The sequence below is a fragment of the Rhinoderma darwinii genome, chromosome 4, assembly GCF_050947455.1.
Source record: "Rhinoderma darwinii isolate aRhiDar2 chromosome 4, aRhiDar2.hap1, whole genome shotgun sequence".
In the NCBI taxonomy this organism is placed as follows: domain Eukaryota; kingdom Metazoa; phylum Chordata; class Amphibia; order Anura; family Rhinodermatidae; genus Rhinoderma; species Rhinoderma darwinii.
The window spans coordinates 334296216-334312481 of record NC_134690.1 but is presented as its reverse complement, the minus strand read 5'-3'; the positions used below and the strand labels follow the sequence as shown (position 1 = coordinate 334312481).

Sequence of the window (16266 nt, the reverse complement as noted above, 5' to 3'; positions counted from 1 at the left end):
TGAAAAGTCGTGTATGAAATATCGAGGACTTCTATGACTGTATCCAATTCCTTTTAATCTCTTTAATGCCATGACCACATAAGTAAAGTCAATGTGACAGCAACATATCGCTATGGGTAAATGGATGGTAGACGGTGGTAAGACTCCACCAGTTTAAAAACACACAAGACTTATTATGCTTTTTAAAATTACCACAATTCGCACAAGAGCTGTACAAAAAATTGTGAGGGAACTGTAGCAGATATGGTAGACGGTGGTAAGACTCCACCAGTTTAAAAACACACAAGACTTTTTATGCTTTTTAAAATTACCACAATTCGCACAAGAGCTGTACAAAAAATTGTGAGGGAACTGTAGCAGATATGGTAGACGGTGGTAAGACTCCACCAGTTTAAAAACACACAAGACTTTTTATGCTTTTTAAAATTACCACAATTCGCACAAGAGCTGTACAAAAAATTGTGAGGGGACTGTAGCAGATATACAACATGGTCAGAGTTACAAGTTAAATAATGTTTAATATTATAGGGTTTCACTTTATTGGATACTCAAAGGAGCCTGTTCACACACCCCAAACTTGGAAAACACCCCTTAATTTGAGTAATAATATAATATTGAGATTCTCTCTTACCCATGCCCAAATCAGATTTCACCAATTTATCATTTAGAATACAGGAACGTCGAAACGAAAACAACGGAGGAGCTTTTAATTTGGGTTTATTCTGCAGGCATCCCCACAGTTAAATCGTGGTTTCTTATATAAGAAAGGCCACGATAAAGTGCAACAGTTATCCTGTTTTTTATTATTCTCTGACTGCTCTTTTTTAGGAAACTCCGTAGGTTAAAAATTTTACCAGGAGTGGGGTTCGAACCCTCGTGGATACAAATCCATTGGATCTTAAGTCCAACACCTTAACCACTCGGCCATCCTGGTGTTATATGGTGGTGAGAGCCAATGCAGGTGAGCGCCAATGCAGGTGAGCCTTATGAGTTTAGAAAACAATGAAGACCATCCTAGTTTGAGCATAAATTCAAGCGGTATGAACTGTAGAATATTGTGGCATTTTCTGACTATTCACCATGTTCTGGCTTTTTATGAGGTCGCGCTAGTCAGAAGCCCAAACTCATATGGATACTAATTGAAAATCGGCTGTATTTTTGGTATTGACCTGAAAAGTCGTGTATGAAATATCGAGGACTTCTATGACTGTATCCAATTCCTTTTAATCTCTTTAATGCCATGACCACATAAGTAAAGTCAATGTGACAGCAACATATCGCTATGGGTAAATGGATGGTAGACGGTGGTAAGACTCCACCAGTTTAAAAACACACAAGACTTTTTATGCTTTTTAAAATTACCACAATTCGCACAAGAGCTGTACAAAAAATTGTGAGGGAACTGTAGCAGATATGGTAGACGGTGGTAAGACTCCACCAGTTTAAAAACACACAAGACTTTTTATGCTTTTTAAAATTACCACAATTCGCACAAGAGCTGTACAAAAAATTGTGAGGGGACTGTAGCAGATATACAACATGGTCAGAGTTACAAGTTAAATAATGTTTAATATTATAGGGTTTCACTTTATTGGATACTCAAAGGAGCCTGTTCACACACCCCAAACTTGGAAAACACCCCTTAATTTGAGTAATAATATAATATTGAGATTCTCTCTTACCCATGCCCAAATCAGATTTCACCAATTTATCATTTAGAATACAGGAACGTCGAAACGAAAACAACGGAGGAGCTTTTAATTTTGGTTTATTCTGCAGGCATCCCCACAGTTAAATCGTGGTTTCTTATATAAGAAAGGCCACGATAAAGTGCAACAGTTATCCTGTTTTTTATTATTCTCTGACTGCTCTTTTTTAGGAAACTCCGTAGGTTAAAATTTTTACCAGGAGTGGGGTTCGAACCCACGTGGAAACAAATCCATTGGATCTTAAGTCCAACGTCTTAACCACTCGGCCATCCTGGTGTTATATGGTGGTGAGAGCCAATGCAGGTGAGCGCCAGTGCAGGTGAGCCTTATGAGTTTAGAAAACAATGAAGACCATCCTAGTTTGAGCATAAATTCAAGCGGTATGAACTGTAGAATATTGTGGAATTTTCTGACTATTCACCATGTTCTGGCTTTTTATGAGGTCGCGCTAGTCAGAAGCCCAAACTCATATGGATACTAATTTAAAATCGGCTGTATTTTTGGTATTGACCTGAAAAGTCGTGTATGACATATCGAGGACTTCTATGACTGTATCCAATTCCTTTTAATCTCTTTAATGCCATGACCACATAATTAAAGTCAATGTGACAGCAACATATCGCTATGGGTAAATGGATGGTAGACGGTGGTAAGACTCCACCAGTTTAAAAACACACAAGACTTTTTATGCTTTTTAAAATTACCACAATTCGCACAAGAGCTGTACAAAAAATTGTGAGGGAACTGTAGCAGATATGGTAGACAGTGGTAAGACTCCACCAGTTTAAAAACACACAAGACTTTTTATGCTTTTTAAAATTACCACAATTCGCACAAGAGCTGTACAAAAAATTGTGAGGGGACTGTAGCAGATATACAACATGGTCAGAGTTACAAGTTAAATAATGTTTAATATCATAGGTTTTCACTTTATTGGATACTCAAAAGAGCCTGTTTACACACCCCAAACTTAGAAAACACCCCTTAATTTGAGTAATAATATAATATTGAGATTCTCTCTTACCCATGCCCAAATCAGATTTCACCAATTTATCATTTAGAATACAGGAACGTCGAAACGAAAACAACGGAGGAGCTTTTAATTTGGGTTTATTCTGCAGGCATCCCCACAGTTAAATCGTGGTTTCTTATATAAGAAAGGCCACGATAAAGTGCAACAGTTATCCTGTTTTTTATTATTCTCTGACTGCTCTTTTTTAGGAAACTCCGTAGGTTAAAAATTTTACCAGGAGTGGGGTTCGAACCCTCGTGGATACAAATCCATTGGATCTTAAGTCCAACACCTTAACCACTCGGCCATCCTGGTGTTATATGGTGGTGAGAGCCAATGCAGGTGAGCGCCAGTGCAGGTGAGCCTTATGAGTTTAGAAAACAATGAAGACCATCCTAGTTTGAGCATAAATTCAAGCGGTATGAACTGTAGAATATTGTGGAATTTTCTCACTATGCACCATGTTCTGGCTTTTTATGAGGTCGCGCTAGTCAGAAGCCCAAACTCATATGGATACTAATTGAAAATCGGCTGTATTTTTGGTATTGACCTGAAAAGTCGTGTATGAAATATCGAGGACTTCTATGACTGTATCCAATTCCTTTTAATCTCTTTAATGCCACGACCACATAAGTAAAGTCAATGTGACAGCAACATATCGCTATGGGTAAATGGATGGTAGACGGTGGTAAGACTCCACCAGTTTAAAAACACACAAGACTTATTATGCTTTTTAAAATTACCACAATTCGCACAAGAGCTGTACAAAAAATTGTGAGGGAACTGTAGCAGATATGGTAGACGGTGGTAAGACTCCACCAGTTTAAAAACACACAAGACTTTTTATGCTTTTTAAAATTACCACAATTCGCACAAGAGCTGTACAAAAAATTGTGAGGGAACTGTAGCAGATATGGTAGACGGTGGTAAGACTCCACCAGTTTAAAAACACACAAGACTTTTTATGCTTTTTAAAATTACCACAATTCGCACAAGAGCTGTACAAAAAATTGTGAGGGGACTGTAGCAGATATACAACATGGTCAGAGTTACAAGTTAAATAATGTTTAATATTATAGGGTTTCACTTTATTGGATACTCAAAGGAGCCTGTTCACACACCCCAAACTTGGAAAACACCCCTTAATTTGAGTAATAATATAATATTGAGATTCTCTCTTACCCATGCCCAAATCAGATTTCACCAATTTATCATTTAGAATACAGGAACGTCGAAACGAAAACAACGGAGGAGCTTTTAATTTTGGTTTATTCTGAAGGCATCCCCACAGTTAAATCGTGGTTTCTTATATAAGAAAGGCCACGATAAAGTGCAACAGTTATCCTGTTTTTTATTATTCTCTGACTGCTCTTTTTTAGGAAACTCCGTAGGTTAAAAATTTTACCAGGAGTGGGGTTCGAACCCACGTGGATACAACGCCTTAACCACTCGGCCATCCTGGTGTTATATGGTGGTGAGAGCCAATGCAGGTGAGCGCCAGTGCAGGTGAGCCTTATGAGTTTAGAAAACAATGAAGACCATCCTAGTTTGAGCATAAATTCAAGCGGTATGAACTGTAGAATATTGTGGAATTTTCTCACTATGCACCATGTTCTGGCTTTTTATGAGGTCGCGCTAGTCAGAAGCCCAAACTCATATGGATACTAATTTAAAATCGGCTGTATTTTTGGTATTGACCTGAAAAGTCGTGTATGACATATCGAGGACTTCTATGACTGTATCCAATTCCTTTTAATCTCTTTAATGCCATGACCACATAATTAAAGTCAATGTGACAGCAACATATCGCTATGGGTAAATGGATGGTAGACGGTGGTAAGACTCCACCAGTTTAAAAACACACAAGACTTTTTATGCTTTTTAAAATTACCACAATTCGCACAAGAGCTGTACAAAAAATTGTGAGGGAACTGTAGCAGATATGGTAGACGGTGGTAAGACTCCACCAGTTTAAAAACACACAAGACTTTTTATGCTTTTTAAAATTACCACAATTCGCACAAGAGCTGTACAAAAAATTGTGAGGGGACTGTAGCAGATATACAACATGGTCAGAGTTACAAGTTAAATAATGTTTAATATCATAGGTTTTCACTTTATTGGATACTCAAAAGAGCCTGTTTACACACCCCAAACTTAGAAAACACCCCTTAATTTGAGTAATAATATAATATTGAGATTCTCTCTTACCCATGCCCAAATCAGATTTCACCAATTTATCATTTAGAATACAGGAACGTCGAAACGAAAACAACGGAGGAGCTTTTAATTTGGGTTTATTCTGCAGGCATCCCCACAGTTAAATCGTGGTTTCTTATATAAGAAAGGCCACGATAAAGTGCAACAGTTATCCTGTTTTTTATTATTCTCTGACTGCTCTTTTTTAGGAAACTCTGTAGGTTAAAACTTTTACCAGGAGTGGGGATCGAACCCACGTGGATACAAATCCATTGGATCTTAAGTCCAACGCCTTAACCACTCGGCCATCCTGGTGTTATATGGTGGTGAGAGCCAATGCAGGTGAGCGCCAGTGCAGGTGACCCTTATGAGTTTAGAAAACAATGAAGACCATCCTAGTTTGAGCATAAATTCAAGCGGTATGAACTGTGAATATTGTGGAATTTTCTCACTATGCACCATGTTCTGGCTTTTTATGAGGTCGTGCTAGTCAGAAGCCCAAACTCATATGGATACTAATTGAAAATCGGCTGTATTTTTGGTATTGACCTGAAAAGTCGTGTATGACATATCGAGGACTTCTATGACTGTATCCAATTCCTTTTAATCTCTTTAATGCCATGACCACATAAGTAAACTCAATGTGACAGCAACATATCGCTATGGGTAAATGGATGGTAGACGGTGGTAAGACTCCACCAGTTTAAAAACACACAAGACTTTTTATGCTTTTTAAAATTACCACAATTCGCACAAGAGCTGTACAAAAAATTGTGAGGGAACTGTAGCAGATATGGTAGACGGTGGTAAGACTCCACCAGTTTAAAAACACACAAGACTTTTTATGCTTTTTAAAATTACCACAATTCGCACAAGAGCTGTACAAAAAATTGTGAGGGGACTGTAGCAGATATACAACATGGTCAGAGTTACAAGTTAAATAATGTTTAATATCATAGGTTTTCACTTTATTGGATACTCAAAAGAGCCTGTTTACACACCCCAAACTTAGAAAACACCCCTTAATTTGAGTAATAATATAATATTGAGATTCTCTCTTACCCATGCCCAAATCAGATTTCACCAATTTATCATTTAGAATACAGGAACGTCGAAACGAAAACAACGGAGGAGCTTTTAATTTGGGTTTATTCTGCAGGCATCCCCACAGTTAAATCGTGGTTTCTTATATAAGAAAGGCCACGATAAAGTGCAACAGTTATCCTGTTTTTTATTATTCTCTGACTGCTCTTTTTTAGGAAACTCCGTAGGTTAAAACTTTTACCAGGAGTGGGGTTCGAACCCACGTGGATACAAATCCATTGGATCTTAAGTCCAACGCCTTAACCACTCGGCCATCCTGGTGTTATATGGTGGTGAGAGCCAATGCAGGTGAGCGCCAGTGCAGGTGACCCTTATGAGTTTAGAAAACAATGAAGACCATCCTAGTTTGAGCATAAATTCAAGCGGTATGAACTGTGAATATTGTGGAATTTTCTCACTATGCACCATGTTCTGGCTTTTTATGAGGTCGTGCTAGTCAGAAGCCCAAACTCATATGGATACTAATTGAAAATCGGCTGTATTTTTGGTATTGACCTGAAAAGTCGTGTATGACATATCGAGGACTTCTATGACTGTATCCAATTCCTTTTAATCTCTTTAATGCCATGACCACATAAGTAAAGTCAATGTGACAGCAACATATCGCTATGGGTAAATGGATGGTAGACGGTGGTAAGACTCCACCAGTTTAAAAACACACAAGACTTTTTATGCTTTTTAAAATTACCACAATTCGCACAAGAGCTGTACAAAAAATTGTGAGGGAACTGTAGCAGATATGGTAGACGGTGGTAAGACTCCACCAGTTTAAAAACACACAAGACTTTTTATGCTTTTTAAAATTACCACAATTCGCACAAGAGCTGTACAAAAAATTGTGAGGGGACTGTAGCAGATATACAACATGGTCAGAGTTACAAGTTAAATAATGTTTAATATCATAGGTTTTCACTTTATTGGATACTCAAAAGAGCCTGTTTACACACCCCAAACTTAGAAAACACCCCTTAATTTGAGTAATATAATATTGAGATTCTCTCTTACCCATACCCAAATCAGATTTCACCAATTTATCATTTAGAATACAGGAACGTCGAAACGAAAACAACGGAGGAGCTTTTAATTTGGGTTTATTCTGCAGGCATCCCCACAGTTAAATCGTGGTTTCTTATATAAGAAAGGCCACGATAAAGTGCAACAGTTATCTTTTTTTTATTATTCTCTGAATGCTCTTTTTTAGGAAACTCCGTAGGTTAAAACTTTTACCAGGAGTGGGGTTCGAACCCACGTGGATACAAATCCATTGGATCTTAAGTCCAACGCCTTAACCACTCAGCCATTTAGAATACAGGAACGTCGAAACGAAAACAACGGAGGAGCTTTTAATTTGGGTTTATTCTGCAGGCATCCCCACAGTTAAATCGTGGTTTCTTATATAAGAAAGGCCACGATAAAGTGCAACAGTTATCTTTTTTTTATTATTCTCTGAATGCTCTTTTTTAGGAAACTCCGTAGGTTAAAACTTTTCCCAGGAGTGGGGTTCGAACCCACGTGGATACAAATCCATTGGATCTTAAGTCCAACGCCTTAACCACTCAGCCATCCTGGTGTTATATGGTGGTGAGAGCCAATGCAGGAGAGCGCCAGTGCAGGTGAGCCTTATGAGTTTAGAAAACAATGAAGACCATCCTAGTTTGAGCATAAATTCAAGCGGTATGAACTGTGAATATTGTGGAATTTTCTCACTATGCACCATGTTCTGGCTTTTTATGAGGTCGTGCTAGTCAGAAGCCCAAACTCATATGGATACTAATTGAAAATCGGCTGTATTTTTGGTATTGACCTGAAAAGTCGTGTATGACATATCGAGGACTTCTATGACTGTATCCAATTCCTTTTAATCTCTTTAATGCCATGACCACATAAGTAAAGTCAATGTGACAGCAACATATCGCTATGGGTAAATGGATGGTAGACGGTGGTAAGACTCCACCAGTTTAAAAACACACAAGACTTTTTATGCTTTTTAAAATTACCACAATTCGCACAAGAGCTGTACAAAAAATTGTGAGGGAACTGTAGCAGATATGGTAGACGGTGGTAAGACTCCACCAGTTTAAAAACACACAAGACTTTTTATGCTTTTTAAAATTACCACAATTCGCACAAGAGCTGTACAAAAAATTGTGAGGGGACTGTAGCAGATATACAACATGGTCAGAGTTACAAGTTAAATAATGTTTAATATCATAGGGTTTCACTTTATTGGATACTCAAAGGAGCCTGTTCACACACCCCAAACTTGGAAAACACCCCTTAATTTGAGTAATAATATAATATTGAAATTCTCTCTTACCCATGCCCAAATCAGATTTCACCAATTTATCATTTAGAATACAGGAACGTCGAAACGAAAACAACGGAGGAGCTTTTAATTTGGGTTTATTCTGCAGGCATCCCCACAGTTAAATCGTGGTTTCTTATATAAGAAAGGCCACGATAAAGTGCAACAGTTATCTTTTTTTTATTATTCTCTGAATGCTCTTTTTTAGGAAACTCCGTAGGTTAAAACTTTTACCAGGAGTGGGGTTCGAACCCACGTGGATACAAATCCATTGGATCTTAAGTCCAACGCCTTAACCACTCGGCCATCCTGGTGTTATATGGTGGTGAGAGCCAATGCAGGAGAGCGCCAGTGCAGGTGAGCCTTATGAGTTTAGAAAACAATGAAGACCATCCTAGTTTGAGCATAAATTCAAGCGGTATGAACTGTGAATATTGTGGAATTTTCTCACTATGCACCATGTTCTGGCTTTTTATGAGGTCGTGCTAGTCAGAAGCCCAAACTCATATGGATACTAATTGAAAATCGGCTGTATTTTTGGTATTGACCTGAAAAGTCGTGTATGACATATCGAGGACTTCTATGACTGTATCCAATTCCTTTTAATCTCTTTAATGCCATGACCACATAAGTAAAGTCAATGTGACAGCAACATATCGCTATGGGTAAATGGATGGTAGACGGTGGTAAGACTCCACCAGTTTAAAAACACACAAGACTTCTTATGCTTTTTAAAATTACCACAATTCGCACAAGAGCTGTACAAAAAATTGTGAGGGAACTGTAGCAGATATGGTAGACGGTGGTAAGACTCCACCAGTTTAAATACACACAAGACTTTTTATGATTTTTTAAATGACCACAATTCGCACAAGAGCTGTACAAAAAATTGTGAGGGGACTGTAGCAGATATACAACATGGTCAGAGTTACAAGTTAAATAATGTTTAATATTATAGGTTTTCACTTTATAGGATACTCAAAAGAGCCTGTTCACACACCCCAAACTTGGAAAACACCCCTTAATTTGAGTAATAATATAATATTGAGATTCTCTCTTTATCACTTTAGTAATGGCCGCTGTCTGAGTGACAACATCCATTACTAAGGCGAGGCTTAGTGTTAGCCGGTGCAGAGGCTAACACTAACCACCATTATTACCCCAGTACCCACCACCACCAGGGGTGCCGGGAAGAGCCAGGTACGATCCAGTACCCGACCATCTGTTGTGATGGTCGGACTCTGGGGCGGCCGCAGGCTGGTATTATGAGGCTGGGAAGGGCCAAAAACAGTGGACCTTCCCACCCTTGTAATGCTAGGCTGCTGCTGCTGTGTTGTATCTGGCTGGTTATAAAAGTGGGGGGGACCCCACGTCATTTTTTTAAATTATTTATTTAAATTTTTTTTTTTAAAAAGACATGGGGTTCCACCCAATTTATCATAACCAGCCACATACAACACAGTGTTATTAGCCTGGGAATGGACAAAACCAGCGGCCCTTCCCACCAATTGTAATGCCAGACTGCTGCGGCCTTGCATATGGCTGGTTATTAAAAATGTGGGGGACCCGTCTATTGCTAAATTTGTTAAATTAAAAAAAAAAAACGACGTGGGGGTCCCCCCCATTTTTATAACCAGCCCGATACAACACAGCAGCAGCCTAGCATTATAAGGGTGGGAAGGTCCACTGATTTTGGCCCTTCCCAGCCTCATAATACCAGCCTACGGCCGCCCCAGTACCCGACCATCACAACAGATGGTCGGGTACTGGATCGTACCAAGCTCTTCCCGGCACCCCTGGTGGTGGTGGGTACCGGGGTAATAATGGGTGGTTAGTGCTAGCCTCTGCACCGGCTAACACTAAGTACCGCCTTAATAATGGACGCTGTCAATCAGCCAACTGCCATTATCTAGACACTAATAAAGTTTAAAAAAAACCACAAAGACAATTCTTTTTTTATTGAAATAAGAAATCCCCAACAAAACCCTCGTTAACCATTTTATTAAAATTTGAAAAAACGTAGATCTACGCAGTAGTCCAACGAATCGAAGATGTAGTCCAATCGGTACATCAAAATCTGCAACAACATAAAAAAAAAATTATCAATGTGAACAATAACAATACTTCTACTCACCTACACACATATATACACGCACACACACACATACAACCATACACAAACACACACATACACAAACACATATACACACACATATAAAAACAAACACACCCATATATACACAAACACACACACATAAACACACACCCATATACACAAACACACACATATACAAAAACACACACACACAAACATCTACACACAAACATATATACAAATACACCCATATATATACACAAACACACACATAAACACACACCCATATACACAAACACACACATATACAAAAACACACACACACAAACATATACACATACACCCATATATACACACACCCATATATACACATACACAAACACACCCATATATACACAAACACAAACACACATATAAAAACAAAAACAGACAAAGACACATACCCAAACACACACACTGTTTCTTTTAAATGCTGCTGTGGAACCCGCTCGATCCACTATATAAGGCTGCGCTACAGTGCAGCATTTAAAAGAAACAGGATCCTGACCTGTCCATAGAGTTTAAGGCAGCACAGAGTATTTCAGGAGATGAGCGTGCAGATTCAGTGCTGCTGTGAACTCTGCTCTTACCATTACGTAGCTCTCAGTCTGTTACCTCTCCTCCACTCCTGTCCTCAAGAACACCTTCACATGATTGGCAAGTCACCACGTAATGGTAAGAGCAGAGTTCACAGCAGCACAGAGTATTTCAGGAGATGAGCGTGCGGATCTTGTGCGGGGTGGTGACTTGCCAATCATGTGAAGGTGTTATTGAGGACAGGAGTGGAGGAGAGGTAACAGACTGAGCTACGTAATGGTAAGTGCAAAGTTCACAACAGAACAGAATCTGCACGCTCCTCTCCTGAAATATTTTGTGCTGCTGTGAACTCTGCTCTTACCATTACGTAGCTCTCAGTCTGTTACCTCTCCTCCACTCCTGTCCTCAAGAACACCTTCACATGATTGGCAAGTCGCCACTGCGCACAAGATCCGCACGCTCATCTCCTGAAATACTCTGTGCTGCTGTGAACTCTGCTCTTACCGTTACGTAGTGACTTGCCAATCATAAAGGTGTTATTGAGGACAGTAGTGGAGGAGAGGTAACAGACTGAGAGCTACGTAATGGTAAGAGCAGAGTTCACAGCAGCACTGAATCTGCACGCTCATCTCCTGAAATACTCTGTGCTGCCTTAAACTCTGTGGACAGGTCAGGATCCTGTTTCTTATAAATGCTGCACTGTAGCGCAGCCTTATATAGTGGATCGAGCGGGTTCCCTAGCAGCATTTAAAAGAAACAGGATCCTGACCTGTCCACAGAGTTTAAGGCAGCACAGAGTATTTCAGGAGAGGAGCACGGCCGGCCACAGGCAGCCGGTCGTTTTTCCAAGCCGTGCTCCCATTATGCACACGGTCGTAATTACGACCCGCAATAACGGGCTCATAGACTTCTGTTACCCACGGGTACCTTCCCGTTTTCTCACGGGAAGGTGCCCGTGCCGTTAAAAAAATAGAACATGTTCTATTTTTCTATTTTACGGGCCGTGCTGCTATAAAATTTAGGGTATGTTCACACGACAGCGTCCGTAACGGCTGAAATTACGGGGATGTTTCCGCCTGAAAACATCCCCGTAATTTCAGCCGTAACGGCATGTGCAGGCGCTTGAACGGCGCGTCCATTACGGACGTAATTGGCGCTGCTATTCATTGGAGTCAATGAATAACGGCTCCAATTACGGCCAAAGAAGTGACCTGTCCACAGAGTTTAAGGCAGCACAGAGTATTTCAGGAGAGGAGCACGGCCGGCCACAGGCAGCCGGTCGTTTTTCCAAGCCGTGCTCCCATTATGCACACGACCGTAAAAATACCCGTTATTGCGGGTCGTAATTACGACCCGCAATAACGGGCTCATAGACTTCTGTTACCCACGGGTACCTTCCCGTTTTCTCACGGGAAGGTGCCCGTGCCGTTAAAAAAATAGAACATGTTCTATTTTTCTATTTTACAGGCCGTGCTGCTATAAAATTTAGGGTATGTTCACACGACAGCGTCCGTAACGGCTGAAATTACGGGGATGTTTCCGCCTGAAAACATCCCCGTAATTTCAGCCGTAACGGCATGTGCAGGCGCTTGAACGGCGCGTCCATTACGGGCGTAATTGGCGCTGCTATTCATTGGAGTCAATGAATAACGGCTCCAATTACGGCCAAAGAAGTGACAGGTCACTTCTTTGACGCGGGCGTCTATTTACGCGCCGTTATTTGACAGCGGCGCGTAAATATACGCCTCGTGTGACCAGACAAACGTCTGCCCATTGCTTTCAATGGGCAGATGTTTGTCAGCACTATCGAGGCGCTATTTTCGGGCGTAATTCGGGGCAAAAAATGCAGAATTACATCCGTAATTAGTGCGTGTGAACACAGGGTATGTTCACACGCACTAATTACGGACGTAAACATCCCCGTAATTTCAGCCGTAACGGACGCTGTCGTGTGAACATACCCTTATAATGACAGCACGGCTCGTAAAAGCGGCCGGCTGCCCGTGGCCGGCCGTGCTCGTAATTACGAGTCGTAATTACGAGCACGACCCGTAAAATAAAAAAATAGAACATGTTCTATCTTTTTAACGGCACGGGCACCTTCCCGTGAGAAAACGGGAAGGTACCCGTGGCTAACAGAAGTCTATGAGCCCGCTATTTCGGGTCGTAATTACGACCCTTAATAACGGGTGTTTTTACAGTCGTGTGCATGAGGCCCCGTAATGACGGGTGGCTACATGTGTGCACCCGTCATTACGGCAGCGTTGCTAGGCGACGTCAGTAAATAGTCACTCTTCAGGGTGCTGAAAGCGGTATGAACTGTGAATATTGTGGAATTTTCTCACTATGCACCATGTTCTGGCTTTTTATGAGGTCGTGCTAGTCAGAAGCCCAAACTCATATGGATACTAATTGAAAATCGGCTGTATTTTTGGTATTGACCTGAAAAGTCGTGTATGACATATCGAGGACTTCTATGACTGTATCCAATTCCTTTTAATCTCTTTAATGCCATGACCACATAAGTAAAGTCAATGTGACAGCAACATATCGCTATGGGTAAACGGATGGTAGACGGTGGTAAGACTCCACCAGTTTAAAAACACACAAGGCTTTTTATGCTTTTTAAAATTACCACAATTCGCACAAGAGCTGTACAAAAAATTGTGAGGGAACTGTAGCAGATATGGTAGACGGTGGTAAGACTACACCAGTTTAAAAACACACAAGACTTTTTATGCTTTTTAAAATTACCACAATTCGCACAAGAGCTGTACAAAAAATTGTGAGGGGACTGTAGCAGATATACACCATGGTCAGAGTTACAAGTTAAATAATGTTTAATATTATAGGTTTTCACTTTATTGGATACTCAAAAGAGCCTGTTCACACACCCCAAACTTGGAAAACACCCCTTAATTTGAGTAATAATATAATATTGAGATTCTCTCTTACCCATGCCCAAATCAGATTTCACCAATTTATCATTTAGAATACAGGAACGTCGAAACATAAACATTGGAGGAGCTTTTAATTTGGGTGTATTCTGCAGGCATCCCCACAGTTAAATCATGGTTTCTTATATAAGAAAGGCCACGATAAAGTGCAACAGTTATCCTTTTTTTATTATTCTCTGACTGCTCTTTTTTAGGAAACTCCGTAGGTTAAAACTTTTACCAGGAGTGGGGTTCGAACCCACGTGGATACAAATCCATTGGATCTTAAGTCCAACGCCTTAACCACTCGGCCATCCTTGTGTTATATGGTGGTGAGAGCCAGTGCAGGAGAGCGCCAGTGCAGGTGAGCCTTATGACTTTAGAAAACAATGAAGACCATCCTAGTTTGAGCATAAATTCAAGCGGTATGAACTGTAGAATATTGTGGAATTTTCTCACTATGCACCATGTTCTGGCTTTTTATGAGGTCGCGCTAGTCAGAAGCCCAAACTCATATGGATACTAATTGAAAATCGGCTGTATTTTTGGTATTGACCTGAAAAGTCGTGTATGACATATTGAGGTCTTCTATGACTGTATCCAATTCCTTTTAATCTCTTTAATGCCATGACCACATAAGTAAAGTCAATGTGACAGCAACATATCGCTATGGGTAAATGGATGGTAGACGGTGGTAAGACTCCACCAGTTTAAAAACACACAAGACTTTTTATGCTTTTTAAAATTACCACAATTCGCACAAGAGCTGTACAAAAAATTGTGAGGGAACTGTAGCAGATATGGTAGACGGTGGTAAGACTCCACCAGTTTAAAAACACACAAGACTTTTTATGCTTTTTAAAATTACCACAATTCGCACAAGAGCTGTACAAAAAATTGTGAGGGGACTGTAGCAGATATACACCATGGTCAGAGTTACAAGTTAAATAATGTTTAATATTATAGGTTTTCACTTTATTGGATACTCAAAAGAGCCTGTTCACACACCCCAAACTTGGAAAACACCCCTTAATTTGAGTAATAATATAATATTGAGATTCTCTCTTACCCATGCCCAAATCAGATTTCACCAATTTATTATTCAGAATACAGGAACGTCGAAACGTAAACATTGGAGGAGCTTTTAATTTGGGTTTATTCTGCAGGCATCCCCACAGTTAAATCGTGGTTTCTTATATAAGAAAGGCCACGATAAAGCGCAACAGTTAGGCCCCATGCACACGACCGTGTTCGGTCCGTGATATACGGTCCGCATGTCGGCTGCATGTCCCGGACCGAACACAGTGCAGGGAGTCGGGCTCCTAGCATCACACTTATCTATGACGATAGGGGTCACTGCCTGTCCGCGGAACTACTGTCCCGTACTGTAATCATGTTTTAGTGTGTGACAGTAGTTACGTGGATAGGCAGTGACACCTAGCGTCATAGATAAGTATGATGCTAGGAGCCCGGCTCCCTGTACTTTGTACGGTCCGGGACAAGCGGCCGACATGCGGACCGTATATCACGGACCGAACACGGTCGTGTGCATGAGGCCTTATTCTTTTTTTATTATTCTCTGACTGCTCTTTTTTAGGAAACTCCGTAGGTTAAAACTTTTACCAGGGTGGGGTTCGAACCCACGTGGATACAAATCCATTGGATCTTAAGTCCAACGCCTTAACCACTCAGCCATCCTGGTGTTATATGGTGATGAGAGAAAGTGCAGGAGAGCGCCAGTGCAGGTGAGCCTTATGAGTTTAGAAAACAATGAAGACCATCCTAGTTTGAGCATAAATTCAAGCGGTATGAACTGTAGAATATTGTGGAATTTTCTCACTATGCACCATGTTCTGGCTTTTTATGAGGTCGTGCTAGTCAGAAGCCCAAACTCATATGGATACTAATTGAAAATCGGCTGTATTTTTGGTATTGACCTGAAAAGTCGTGTATGACATATCGAGGACTTCTATGACTGTATCCAATTCCTTTTAATCTCTTTAACCCCTTAAGGACGCAGCCTAGTTTGGGCCTTAAGGCTCAGAGCCCATTTTTCAAATCTGACATATTTCACTTTATGTGGTAATAACGTCGGAATGCTTAAACCTATCCAAGCGATTCTGAGATTGTTTTCTCGTGACACTTTGGGCTTCATGTTCGTGGTAAAATTTGGTCGATATATTCAGTCTTTATTTGTGAAAAATTGCAAAATTTAGAGAAAATTTACAAAAAATAGCATTTTTCAGAATTTAAATGCATCTGCTTGAAAAACAGACGGTTATACCACCCAAAATAGTTACTAGTTCACATTTCCCATATGTCTACTTTAG

The 16266-nt window shown here is 40.3% G+C and overlaps 10 non-coding genes across 10 annotated transcripts; all 10 read right to left on the bottom strand.

Annotated features, from left to right (window-relative positions):
• Nucleotides 1-851: 851 nt before the first annotated feature.
• TRNAL-UAA (transfer RNA leucine (anticodon UAA)) lies at nt 852-934 on the bottom strand. Its single transcript has one exon. It is a non-coding gene; the product is annotated as a tRNA-Leu (tRNA).
• Nucleotides 935-1902: 968 nt separating this feature from the next.
• Nucleotides 1903-1985, bottom strand: TRNAL-UAA (transfer RNA leucine (anticodon UAA)). Its single transcript has one exon. It is a non-coding gene; the product is annotated as a tRNA-Leu (tRNA).
• Nucleotides 1986-2953: 968 nt separating this feature from the next.
• On the bottom strand, nt 2954-3036 carry TRNAL-UAA (transfer RNA leucine (anticodon UAA)). Its single transcript has one exon. It is a non-coding gene; the product is annotated as a tRNA-Leu (tRNA).
• A 2116-nt stretch (nt 3037-5152) lies between these two features.
• Nucleotides 5153-5235, bottom strand: TRNAL-UAA (transfer RNA leucine (anticodon UAA)). The gene has a single exon. It is a non-coding gene; the product is annotated as a tRNA-Leu (tRNA).
• Nucleotides 5236-6202: 967 nt separating this feature from the next.
• TRNAL-UAA (transfer RNA leucine (anticodon UAA)) lies at nt 6203-6285 on the bottom strand. Its single transcript has one exon. It is a non-coding gene; the product is annotated as a tRNA-Leu (tRNA).
• Nucleotides 6286-7246: 961 nt separating this feature from the next.
• TRNAL-UAA (transfer RNA leucine (anticodon UAA)) lies at nt 7247-7331 on the bottom strand. Its single transcript has one exon. It is a non-coding gene; the product is annotated as a tRNA-Leu (tRNA).
• Nucleotides 7332-7511: 180 nt separating this feature from the next.
• TRNAL-UAA (transfer RNA leucine (anticodon UAA)) lies at nt 7512-7594 on the bottom strand. The gene has a single exon. It is a non-coding gene; the product is annotated as a tRNA-Leu (tRNA).
• Nucleotides 7595-8560: 966 nt separating this feature from the next.
• On the bottom strand, nt 8561-8643 carry TRNAL-UAA (transfer RNA leucine (anticodon UAA)). Its single transcript has one exon. It is a non-coding gene; the product is annotated as a tRNA-Leu (tRNA).
• A 5531-nt stretch (nt 8644-14174) lies between these two features.
• TRNAL-UAA (transfer RNA leucine (anticodon UAA)) lies at nt 14175-14257 on the bottom strand. Its single transcript has one exon. It is a non-coding gene; the product is annotated as a tRNA-Leu (tRNA).
• Nucleotides 14258-15556: 1299 nt separating this feature from the next.
• On the bottom strand, nt 15557-15638 carry TRNAL-UAA (transfer RNA leucine (anticodon UAA)). Its single transcript has one exon. It is a non-coding gene; the product is annotated as a tRNA-Leu (tRNA).
• Between the last annotated feature and the right edge of the window lie 628 nt (nt 15639-16266).